The sequence below is a fragment of the Callithrix jacchus genome, chromosome 5, assembly GCF_049354715.1.
Source record: "Callithrix jacchus isolate 240 chromosome 5, calJac240_pri, whole genome shotgun sequence".
Classification (NCBI taxonomy): Eukaryota; Metazoa; Chordata; class Mammalia; order Primates; family Cebidae; genus Callithrix; species Callithrix jacchus.
Window position 1 is genome coordinate 148,191,792 of NC_133506.1, and position 13,034 is coordinate 148,204,825.

At 42.6% G+C, this 13,034-nt stretch overlaps 1 protein-coding gene across 7 annotated transcripts in view; it reads left to right on the top strand.

Annotated features, from left to right (window-relative positions):
• The window catches only part of MTUS2 (microtubule associated scaffold protein 2), a 744,933-nt gene that overhangs the window by 222,733 nt on the left and 509,166 nt on the right, over positions 1-13,034 (top strand). The window contains exon 2 of one of the 7 annotated variants that reach the window (XM_035303349.3): positions 12,239-12,293. The exons of the other annotated variants lie outside the window; for them this stretch is intronic. The gene's annotated coding sequence lies outside the window, so the exon portion shown is untranslated. The remainder of the gene's footprint in view (positions 1-12,238; positions 12,294-13,034) is intronic. 7 annotated transcript variants of the gene reach the window in all.

A 13,034-nucleotide genomic window follows, 5' to 3' on the forward strand; every position in this document is an offset into this window, starting at 1 on the left:
ATAAACTCATCATTTTTTATGGCTGCATGGTATTCCATGGTGTATATATGCCACATTTTCCCGTCCAGTCTATCATTGATGGGCATTTGGGTTTGTTCTAAGTCTTTGCTATTGTAAACAGTGCCACAGTGAACATTCATGTGCATGTGTCCTTATAATAGAACGATTTATAATCCTTTGGGTATATACCCAGCAATGAGATTGCTGGGTCAAATGGAATTTCTATTTCTAGGTCCTTGAGGAATTGCCACACTGTCTTCCACAATGGTTGAACTAATTTACACTCCCACCAACAGTGTAAAAGTGCTCCTATTTCTCCACACTCCTCCAGCATCTGTTGTCTCCAGATATTTTAATGATCACCATTCTAACTGGCGTGAGATGGTATCTCAGTGTAGTTTTGATTTGCATTTCTCTAATGACCAGTGATGATGAGCATTTTTTCATATGTTTGTTGGCATCATGTATGTCTTCTTTTGTAAAGTGTCTGTTGATGTCTTTTGCCCACTTTTGAATGGGCTTGTTTTTTTCCTTGTAAATCTGTTTGAATTATTTGTAAATTCTGGATATCAGTCCTTTGTCAGATGGGTAGATTGCAAAAATTTTTCCCCATTCTGTTGGTTGCCAATTCCCTCTAATGACTGTTTCTTTTGCTGTGCAGAAGCTGTGGAGTTTGATCAGGTCCCATTTGTCTACTTTGGCTTTTGTTGCCAATGCTTTTGGTGTTTTGGTCATGAAGTCCTTGCCTATGCCTATGTCCATGTCCTGAATGGTTTTGCCTAGATTTTCTTCCAGGGTTTTTATGGTGTTAGGTCTATGTTTAAGTCCTTAATCCATCTGGAGTTAATTTTAGTGTAAGGTGTCAGGAAGGGGTCCAGTTTCTGCTTTCTGCACATAGCTAGCCAGTTTCCCCAACACCATTTATTAAACAGGGGATCCTTTCCTCATTGCTTGTTTTTGTGAGGTTTGTCAAAGATCAGATGGTTATAGATGTGTGGTGTTGCCTCCGAGGCCTCTGTTCTGTTCCATTGGTCTATATCTCTGTTTTGGTACCAGTAGGACTTTGGGTAAAGCAGATTGATCCTCCTTCACATAGGTGGGCCTCATCCAATCAGTTGAAGGTCTGGATAGTCCTCTTCTGAACAAGAGGGAATTCTGCCTGCAGACAGCCTTTGGGCTCCAGCTGTAGCATGAGTGCTGGTTTCCAGCCTGATGGCCCACCCTGCAGCTTTTGGACTTACCAGCTTCCTTATTTGTGTGAGCTAATTCTTTAAAATAAATCTCAATCTCTCAGCCAGGTGCAGTGGCTCACAATCTGTAATCCCAGCACTTTGTGAGACCGAGGCTGATGGATCACCTGAGGTCAGGAGTTTAAGACCAGCCTGACCAACATGGTGAAACCTGTCTCTACTAAATACAAAAAATTAGCCGGGCATGGTGGTGCATGCCTGTAGTCCCAGCTACTTGAGAGGCTGGGGCAGGAGAATTGCTTGAACCTGGGCCAACATGGTGTGACCCCATCTTTACTGAAAATACAAAATTAGCTGGGTGTAGTGGTGCGTGCCTGTAGTCCCAGCTACCTGGGAGGCTGAGGCAGGAGAATCACTTGAACCTGGGAGGCAGAGGTTGCAGTGAGTTGAGGTTGCGCCATTGTACTCCAGCCTGGGCAACAAGAGCAAAACTGTCTCCAGAAAAAAACTCTCTCTCTCCCTCTCTGTACATGTGTGTTCTCTCTCTCTTTCTCACCCTGATGAATGGACCTCTGTTAACCTTACTTGGTTTCTTCATTTATAGGAACAGAACATATGAGATACATCTTCCAAGGTTTCCTTTAAGAGTGTGAGAAGTTATTTTGGTCTAAAGCATCATCTAGGATGTTTCAGTCTTGGCTGATTGGAAGGACGAGGTCAGGAAGGAGAGTGGGCCTTGGGAGTGGGTATAGATGGCAGGCTTAGTTGGGAGCTATTACAGCCTATGGGGGATCCACATGGAGACGTCCAGTACACACCTGGGTGAGAGTTATCTTGAGGCTGATGGCGATTCACAGAGAGGTGTTAACAGACACAGGATGTAAGAACTTGCCTGCTGTGTAGAGCTGAGTCCCTGGTGCATACACTAGGTGGGCACTGGCCTCCTGGCTTTGGAGCTCGGAGGGAAACCCAGCAGCTGGGGTTCCACTTGGTTGTGTTAAAGATGCTACCTCCTGGAGACTGTGGCCGCATGCCTGCTTTCTCACCAGAGGCAAAGAACTAAGACAAAACAACTCCTCAGTGCTCACTGTGGCCCCTCGTGAATTTTGGTTACTCTCCCGGGCATAGACTCCTCTAACAGGACCAGATGTCAAGTTTGCCTGAGATTTGTTCCCACAGAATCCAAGTCTTAGATGGGGGCTTGAGCTGGAAAAGCTTACTATTACTATTCCCTTTGTGAATAGTGACGATATTAACAGCTGTGTCTGCTGATGTGTGTTCAGTGTTTGTCACTTCAGAGCTGTACTTTTCAATAGGGAGCCACTGGTCTTATGTAACTATTTAAATTACAATTAAAATAATTAAATTAAAAATTTAAGTCTTCAGTCACACTAGCCACATTGCAAGTGCATATACGTGATGGCTTCTGTATTAGACAGCACAGATGTGGGACATTTCCATCCTCACAGAAAGTTGGCTGGACAGCCACGCTCTAGTCTAGAGCTTTGTGTACATTGTCATATACTCCCATGGTGTTCTGGAGTGAGAGTTATTATCCCCAGTTTGTAGATGAGGATATTGGGTTGTAGGCTGAATAACTGGCCCCAAATTACAGTTTTAAGTGATAGAGCAGGGAACACAAAGTTGGACCCATTGGACTCTCCTGGAGCCCTGGATTTGTCCACTGAATCTGGACTTGTCAGCCTACAGGTGGTAGTGAGCCTTGAGCATGCAGGAAATCTTCCCTCCCCGTGGCAAGAGGCAACCCTGGGAGGAAAGATGGAGAAGAGTGGAGAGACCCTGAGGGTGTGGGAAGAGGCTCCAGAAGGATGCAGCACATCCAGAGTTTGAGTTGCATTGCACAGTGGCAGAATGAGGCCACTGGTCTTCACAAGGGCTGTTCAGCCTCATAGAGGGGGAGAAAGCTGGATATCAGGGCTTTGAGGAGTAAATGGGAGATGAGGGAGAATGAGATGGAGGATGGGCAACTAGAAAGAGACATGAGATGAAAAGACAGGACACTTTCAGGCTTGAGGAAGCTTGGCTCTGCTAACAGACTAAGGTAAAGACTGTCTGTGGAACCAGGCTGGAAGTAACTTTGGGGTGGACGCCAACCCTGAGACACATGCCCTGCCTGGAGGGGGCTGCCACCATCCTATCCCAGCTGACTGCTGCTGGGAGACTGCTGTTATCAGAGTCTACGCATCTGGATTTTTATGTGAAATGTGCCAAATTATAAACACGTTTAAAATAACATGTGCTTCCATAAAAAGCACACATCTCATTGCAGAACAATGTGAATGTCTTTACTGCTGCAGAACTGTGCACTTAAAAACGGTTAAAATAGTAAAGTTCTTATGTTTTTTTTTAACCAAAAAAACAAACAGAAAGCACATATCACTGGACCATTTAGCACACAAGCTGTGAGTTTGTGACTTCTGGGCTAGGGGGATAGAGCCTGTGTGACTTTCTACCTTGGCTGTCCAATAGCATCCTCAACCACAGGCCATACCCTGGAACAATGAAGTCAGAATGTCTGGAGGAGGGACCCAGGTACCAGAATTGTTTAGTGATCCCATTTTATAGCCAGTGTTGAGAAGGTGAAATAATTAGCAATTAGGATAGAGACAGGAAGAAGCAGCGTAAGAATTCAGATATAGGGAACTTCTGTTTCTGGGAGTGGAGGGACAGAAGCGAGGATGTATATGCATTATGTTAGATTAGGGATGTGAGGATACCATAGCAAGAATGACGGAGAATTTAACGATGTCTAGGACTTGAGCTCAGCTATTCTTTAACTTTTCCAGTTGCAGAATGGGAATGATATATGCACCTGCCTGTCGATGTCATAATGTCTTTGTGTTTCTGAAAATCTGTTTGTTCCCTGAGAATTCATTTTGTACAGATGTATTGTAAGGCAAAAATGTCATACTTGTTAGTGATAATCATTTAGGAATCACTTTACCTTTCCATTTCTATCCCTACTGTAATACTAGAGAAGTTGTTAATGCATTTTGGAGAAAACAGAAATTAGAGAAATGGATTTGTGAACAAACAGATCAGGAAAAACACTGAAATCTAAATATATAGAGCCACTAACAAAGCTTTTAGTCAACTGAATGTACAAAGGGTTCACTGAATATAGACAGTTACTTCAAAAAATGTAATTATCCCTTTTAACACAAAATGTTAGAAGTCCATTAATTACCAAATATTCGAAGAGTTGCCTTTGGAGGAGACAAAGACCTGAGGCATTCTTCAGCGGGAGCATTTTCATTAAAGGGGAGTATATTTATGTACACTAAAGATTAGGGAAGGTTTTGAATAATTCAAGGGGGAAATAAAGTTCTATTTCCCCCCTGAATTTAATGTAGCTTGAAGTGATGTAAGCTCATGTCTAAAATATTAGTTTAATATGAGAACAAGCCTCTTTCCAGCAGGAAGATGTTGCTCATTTAGCTTTCCTTGTAATCAAAAGCAATTGTTTGTAAACCAGCTTGGCTGCACTTTGAGTCAATTGGTTTTGGACTAGCTTCTAATCAAGAGATGCAAATGCTTTTTTGTCAACAGTTTCATTGGCTTAGACCTGTCTGCTGAGGGAGATTTATCTTGATTCCTGGTAACTTAAGATGCTCTGTTGGGCATGCTTTATACAATCTGTGAAGCTGGTGGAGTGATGGGAGCTGAGATTCTGCACACTAGGTCAGCTTTTGGTATGTGAAAGAGCCACAGAGTCCAGGCAGCCTTGGGAAAATGGCTGCTTAGTAATTCGGGCATTTTCAGATGAATTGTCATCTTGTGCAAGAGCCAACCAGTGAAAGGAGCTTATGAAAATGAGGCCAAGATAGTGACACCTTTTTAGATAAGGGATACATGTATGAGGAAATTTTAGGGAAGCTTATATAGTTCAGACATACAGCTAAGACACTGAATAAAAAATTGGCCTCATTAACAAAGTCCCTTGCCAGCTTCCCAAGCCCAGAAAAATATCCCTCAGCAAACTCTAAGAAGGAGGAGGGTGCAGGTATGAAGAGGCTTAGATTTGGCTTGTTGGGGTTGGGAATGGAGGCGTTTATGAATCTGGGTCACAGTTTGATGAGCATTGGGTCTTCTACTCCAGCTGTCCTCTCTACAAGTGTCCACAGGACCCACAGGTGGCTGGCAGGGAGGACAAGGGTGAATGGCAGCCACCTCATGCCTTCTGCTGGGGAGACAGTATGAGGGGTGAGGATGGGGTGAACAGGGAAGCACATGCGACTCCTAAAGAGAGCCAGCTGCTGCGTGGGATTGCAGGGCCACGCTTGCCAGGTTGTCTCATTCTCTAACTTCAGTCAGGCATCGGGCTGTTTTTTTTGACAGAATTCCCTGATTAGTGCGTGTTGATAATGAGTTCAAATCATAACATTGTGAGGGTCAAATAAAATACCTGTGGGGGTCAGATTTGGCCTATGGCCTGGCTTCTCACTCCCCTACTCTACTTTTCCTAACCAGGGGCTTGTATGAAGGAGGTACTGGAATCTTCTGCTGCCTGGGAAGTGTTGTGAACTGACAGGAGGATGTCTTGTGTATTGGGGCTTCACTGAGTGAGTCACTCATTCAACATGTATCTACCAACTACTCTGTGCCAGGCACAAGATGGGTTGGAGGCGTGGGGAATTCCAGGCCAGGGAGATGTTGGAGGCCTGGGACTTTGGAAGGAGCTGATACATTCATGGAGAGACTCTTTTCTATGTGGTTAGCAACAGAGTCCATGTGAGAGGATGGTTGGGGGTGGTACTGGCAAGTTCAATCCTGGTTGGAGAGTGAAGAGCTTTATGGTTGCTCAAGAGTGTGGGTTTTGCTCTAAGAGCAAGAGGGAGCCACTTAGCAGAGAACTGCCATGATCACATTTGCATATTTACAAACTGCTGCTGCTGGGCAGAGGAGCAAGATGAGGCAGGGGACCCAGTGCATGCCTGAGGATTAGACTTTTAAGAACTTTTGCTCATTTAAGACTACTACTGTGTTAAGGTATGCAGTGAGGGTTTGTGATGCTCTTGATCATGGGGATAGAATATGAACAAACATCACAGGGTCACTTGTGTGTAAGTTACACTTGACTTTCCTGTCCAGCTGTTTGTTTTATTTCCATTGAGGTAGTGTACTAGTTATGAAACTCAGCTTTGCCTCTTCATTTTTTAAAATTAATTTAATTAAATTTAGACTGTGAGACTTTTTCCTGCTCTGGGCCAGCAGGAACTTTAAATTTGGCTACTTTTTATTACTTTTTCCTTCCTTCCCCTTTGCGTGAAGGTCCTGGGTTGGAAGGAGCACCCAGGCAGCAGGGGCATCCCTGTAGTCCTGTGTCTCAGGTCCACAGCAGTTACCTCTGAAATATCAAGGGTTTGTTAGGATCGCCCAGTGTGATTCTGTCTCTGTACCTGGAAAATTATGCATCCTGGTGCCCAACCTAGGCTTGGCTGAAGGTGTTCCTCCCTTTCTAGGCTCAGCTGGCTTTGAGAGCAGCCAGCACAGAGCCTGCCTACCTCTAGGAGCCAAAATCAGGAAGGGAAGTGTCTTACCAGCAACTCCTCCTCTGCAGTCATGAAGCTTCCCAGGGACTGGGAATCCTGGAGCCTGCTTGGGTGAGGTAGATGAAGAAAGGGAAAATAGAAGAAAGAAAGAAATTGCTATTTCAACAAATATTTTTCCATGGTGGCAAGTTCATATTACTGTTTGGTTTCAGAGCCAAAAGGAAGAAGATACGAGGGAGGAGGAGGTGAATGAGGGAACTAGGACTTGCCTAGTCTGAGTAGCCTTTCCCAGCTGCTGGGGAAGTGGGTGGGTAAGGGGACATGGTTTTTGATGGCTGCACATGGACTAGAAACAGGGAGATGTTCACAGCATTGCATACTGTGAACACGTCCCACACCTGCATACTTCCAGGAAGGCACTAATGACTGCTTCCTTAACAATTGTATTTTCAGTGGTTCATGGCTGCTTCTAACAGCTTGGGTTATGCCTGACCATTTCTAAGACTCGGTTTGGCCATCCTTCCCGTGCTCCCCTGGGCCTTTGGATAATCCAGTCCTAGTTGCTCATATTTAACTTTTTTTTATTGTGGTAAAATGTACATACGATTTTAAGTGCACATTAAGTACGTTCACATTGTTGTGCAGCTGTCACCACCATCCATTTCCAGAACTCTTTCATCTCGCAAGACTGAAGCTGTTCCCATTAAGCAACTTCCCATCTCTCCCCACAGCCCCTGGCAAGCACCGTTTTCCTTTCAAGGAATTTGACGACTCTAGGTACCTTATGTCCGTGGAATCAGACATTTGTTTTTTCACTGGCTATTTTTCTTAGTGTCATGTCCTCAAAGTTCCATATTTCAGGATGTGTCAGAATTTCCTTCTTTTTTAAGGCTGAATAATATTTCATTGTATGTATATATCTCACTTGTTTATCTGTTAATCCGTAGGGGGACATTTGGGTTGATTTCACATTTTAGCTATTGTGACTAATACTGCTATATAGACAAGTATACCAGTATCTTTTTGAGACTCTGATTTCAATTCTTTTTGTATATACCTAGAAGTGGGATTGCTGGATCATACGGTGATTCTAATTTTATTTTATTTTTTGAGGAATTGCCATACTGTTTTCCCCAGCAGCTGTACCATTTGATAATCCTACCAACAATGCACAAGTGTTTCAGTTTCTTTTCATCTTTGCCAATACCTGTTATTTTATTAATCTCCTATTCTGTTCATTGTCTGTTTACTCTAGTGATAGTTTCTTTTGCTCTGCAGAAGCTCTTTAGTTTAATTAAGTCCATCTTGAGGGACAGAGGATGTTTCCTAGATTTTCTTTTAGGATTCTTAGAGTTTAAGGTCTTACTTTTAAATCTTTAATCCATCTTGAGTTAATTTTTTTTCTTATCTGGAGAAAGGTAGGGGTCCAGTTTCATTTTCCTGCATGTGTCTAGCCAGCTATCCCGGCACCATTTATTGAGTAGAGACTCCTCTCCCCATTGCTTATCTTTGTTGACTTCATTGAAGATCAGATGTACATGTATGGCTTTATTCTCTGTTCCACTGGTTTCTATTTCTGTTTTCGTTCCGTGCATTACTATCTTCTTTTGCGCTTGGTTGATGTTTTTTGTAGTGAAATATTTTAGTTTCACTTCTTCTCATTTTCATTATGTATATTATATAGTTAGTTTCTTTTTGGTTTCCATAGGGCTTACATTTATTTATTTCATTCTTGAAAGTTTTATAAACAATATACACATTTATGGGGTACCATGCGATATTTCAATATGTACATAATTGTGTAATGATCAAATCAGGACAATTAGTCAATACATGACAAACATTGATCATTTTTTTGTAGTGAGAACATTCAAAATTTTCTCTTCTAGCTATTTTGTAATATACACTATATTATTGTTAACTGTGGTCACCCTACTGTGCAATAGGACACCAGAGCTTATTAACTGTAACTTTGTACATGCTGATGAACTTCTCATCCTCTTCTGCCCCCGTTGCCCCAGCCTCTGGTAACAACTATTTTACTCTCTATTGCTATGAGACCAACTTTTTTTAGATTCCATATATAAGTGACATAATGTGGTATTTGTCTTTATGTGTTTGGCTGGCTTTACTTAACATAATGTCCTCCAGGTTCATTCATGTTGTTGCAAATGACAGTATTTCATTCTTTTTAATAGCTGGATAGTATTTCATTGTGTATATCTACCACATTTTCTATATCCATTTATCTTTTGCTGGATACCTAGGTTGATTTCATGCCTTGGTTATGTGAATAGTGCTGCAGTCAATGTGGGAGTGTAGATATCTTTTGACCTATTGCTTTCATCCTTTGGGTGTATACCCAGTAGTAGGATTGGAGGATCATGTGGTAGTTCTATTTCTGGTTTTTTGAGAAATGTTCATACTGGTTTCCATAGCAGTTATACTACTTTTTAGCACTTCTTGCATGGTAGATATAGTGGTAATGAAATTCGTTGACTTTAGTTTATCTGGGAATGTCTCAGTTTTCTTCTCACTTTTGAAGGACAGTTTTGCTGGCTATAGGATTCTTGGTTGACAGGATTTTTCTTTTCATTTTTCTTTTGCTTTGAGATGGAGTTTCACTCTTGTTGCTCAGGCTGGAGTGCAGTGGCATAATCTCAGCTCGCTGCAACCTCCATCCCCAGGATTCAAGTGATTCTCCTACCTCAGCCTCCTAAGTAGCTAGCTGGGATTATAGGTGCATGCCACCACACCTGACTTTTTGTTGTTATTGTTTTTGTATTTTTAGTAGAGATGGGGTTTCTCCATGTGACCATGCTGGTCTTGAACTCCTGACCTCAGGTGATGTATCTGCCTTGGCCTCCCAGTGTTAGGATTACAGGCATGAGCCACTGTGCCCAGCTGACAGTGTTTTTCTTTTAACTCTTTAAATATATCAAGTCCATTCGCTTAAGTCAGGACCTGGATGTCACCCTTGACCTCACATCTGAGCCATCACCAAGTTTTGACACTTCCCCCTCCTAAGTAGCCACAGATATTTTCACTCTCCTATCTTTCTGCTACCATTGTCTTCTCTTTTCTGCACACCTTCAATAGCCTCCCAGTCCTTCTCCTTCCTCCTACCTGGCCCACTCTAACCTGTCCTCAGATGGCAGCCAGAGATCTGTTCCCAAAGTGCAGAGATGGTTGTTCCCCAGTTGTGCTGAATACTTGTCAGAAATTTCTACAGTCCTTAGGATAGGATCAGGCTGTGTAATGTAGGGAGGGTGCCAGCCCTTGCCATATGCACATGCTTATCTCTCATTCCCTCTCACCGTCATTATTTAGGCCACACTGAGTAGCATTCAGTTCCTAGAAAACCACTCTTTCTTGCCTTTTTTGTTGGGATGCTTCTCACAAGTACTTTGGCTTTTATTCTCAGTGAGATGAAGAGCCATCGGAGGGGCTTGAAGAGAGGAGGGATATGATCTAATTTCCATCATTAAAAAGATCCTTCTGGCTACAGGGTTCTTAATAGACCACAGGATGGAATTTGGGGCATTGTTCCAGGGATCCCACTGAGGAAAGATGGTGGCTTTGATGGTGGTGGCTATGGAGGTTGAGGAGAAGTAGTCAGATGCTGGATCTATTTTTAAAAGGATACCTGATAGAACTTGATGACAGGTTGCATGTGGGATGGGAGAGAGAAACAGGAGTCAATGGTGACTCCAGGTTATTTGCCCTGAGCAAATGGAAGGATGAGCTTGCCATCAACTGAAATGCAGGCAGACATGGGTAGAGTAGGTTTGGACAGAGCTGGTGGGAGTGAGTGGAAATAGCAGCAGCTTAGCTTTATGCAAGTCAAGCTTGAGATCTGTTCAACATCTATGCAGATGTGTCAGGCAGAATAATGGCCCCCCAAAATGTCCATGTCCCGGTCCCTGGAACCCATGACTATGTTCCCTCATGTGGCAAAAGGGACTTGACACATGTGATTAAGGTAAGGATATTGAGTTGGAGAGATTATCCAGGATTATCCGAGTAGGTCCAATGAAATCACAAGTGACCTTGTAAGAGGGAGGCAGAAGTGTCAAAGTCAGAGGAGGAGGTGTGATGACCAAAACAGAAGCTGGAATGGCATGCCTTGAAGTTGAAGGAAGGGGCCACAGCTAAGCATGCAGGTGACCTCTGTACACTTTGTGAGATACATTTCTCTAGCTTCTAGCTGGAAGAGGCATGGAAATAGATTCTTCCTGGAGTGTCCGGAAAGAATGTGGCCCTGCCAATGCTGTGATTTTTGTTTTTTATGACCCATGTTGAACTTCTGACCCCCAGAACTGCAAGATAATAAATTTGTGTTGTCTTGAGCCAGTAAGTTGTGCTAATTTAATTTGTTACAGCAGTTATCAGAAATGAATATAGTGAAGATACCGAGTGGGCTATATTATACCTGTGTCTGGGGCTTAGGGAGAACCTACCTTCCTTCACTGCAGCTGTCACCCATCACTCAGCAAAATGACAGTGTTCTTTTGGCAGCCTCAGCTGTTTTAACAGTAAACATCTGGGAACAGTTTTTAGAAGGTAGGCTAAGGGGATTTCCCAAAATGTACAGTGTAAGTTTTCTACTCATGGCTTGTGTTTTCTGCTTACACCACAGTTGATACACTGTATACCCATATATACTATATACTGTATACTTTTTGCTTTATACAGAATTTGAGTATTTATTACAAAGTGATTTTAGATGATAAGAAAATAGGAAAAGTTCTATTCTGAAGCAGAAATACTGATAGTTGCAGGGTGTAACAATTAATAGCAGGGAAAGATACAGGGAAAATTAAAAGTGAGATGCAAGGACTTTGATACAGTCATATTTGAGCAAATAGCTTAGGGACAAACAGATCTTTAAATTATAGCAGTGAATCCCTCTGTTAGATTGTCAGTCTATTACAGCCTGAATTCAGTGACCAGTATTCAAAATGATCACATTAAGTCACCATGAAAATATTAGATTACTTTTGATGCACTCTTTCAGAAAGTAGAACATTGTGCAGTACATTTTAAAAGCTTTCTCTTCACATACATCAAACTTTAAAGTGGATTGGCTCTTAAATATGCTTCGGTTGCTAGAAAATCAGTTTATCTGGTGCGCTTAGTCCCCCAATAATGCTAGATAATAGAGCATCATTGAACTTTAGAAGTGGATAAATTCACAAATAGCAATGTAAGATATTCAAAGATGAGACTCCGATTGTGCACCAACCCTATTGTGAAAGCCTTTCCTTGTAGAACTATAAACAACTAAAAGTACAGTTAAAACCGTTCAGGAAGAGCCACACACTGGGAGTTTACTCCCCAAGTTAGACCTGAAGCAACAGCTTTGTTATAGAGATTCAAATGGACAGGACTTTTTGTTTTTTTGTTAATGTTTTAACTTAAGAAACAGTTACATGGTGCTTACTGTGTACCTAACACTTCTAAGCCTTTTGCATAAATTAACTGATGATGAAGCAACTCTGTGAGTAAAGTACTATCAGTGTTCCCATTTTACAGATGGCAGAACTGAGGGACAGATAGACCAAGTAACCAGCTCAAGTGCATCCAACTGGTAAGTCCGGATTCAAGTCCAGGGAGTCCATACCCTTAGCTGTGCTCTGTGCTAACCTCACTGGATCTTTTCAGCTTATACTCTTGGATTCGCTCTCCTATACACTTCTGCCCCTTTTAAATGTAGTTTATGCATGTTAGAAGGATTCCTCTTGAACACTTTTTGTCCTAATTCAAGTCCTTTCCTTTTGCCTGGTCTGGCCAGCTATTTATTCTGCCCCAACTGTTTCTGATCTCTAATTCAACATATCTAGGATTGCCTCACCAGATGTCATTCTTCTTGTTTAAAAATATGCAACGTTTTCCCATTTCCTACAGAATAGGGGCCAGGCTCCTTAGCATGATATTTTTGGTTGTGAGCAAGAGAAGTCTTCTCTGGTCACTTTGTGCAGGAAAGGAAGGCCATGGATGATTCCTGGGTGGTGGACAAGAGCAAGGGAGCACTGGGCATGGGCAGTGGGAACAAACTAGGCAGAGTGCTCCTGCGGCCCCAGCACAGCCTCCATGGATGGCTCTGCTGACACTCTTGGTTGCAGCTGCTGCCCACAAGTGTGCTGTCTCTCATCTAGTCTCATCATCATCATAGTTTCAGGTCATGTGCTTCAGATTCAAAGACCCCAGGGAGAGCATCCATTTAGCCAACACTGGTCCCCTTCCTAAGGGGGAAGAAAGGGTGAGGAGCTCCCTCGTTTTGCTACTTTAATGGAGTGTAGGTTTCCTTCCTCCGCCAGGACTAACCACA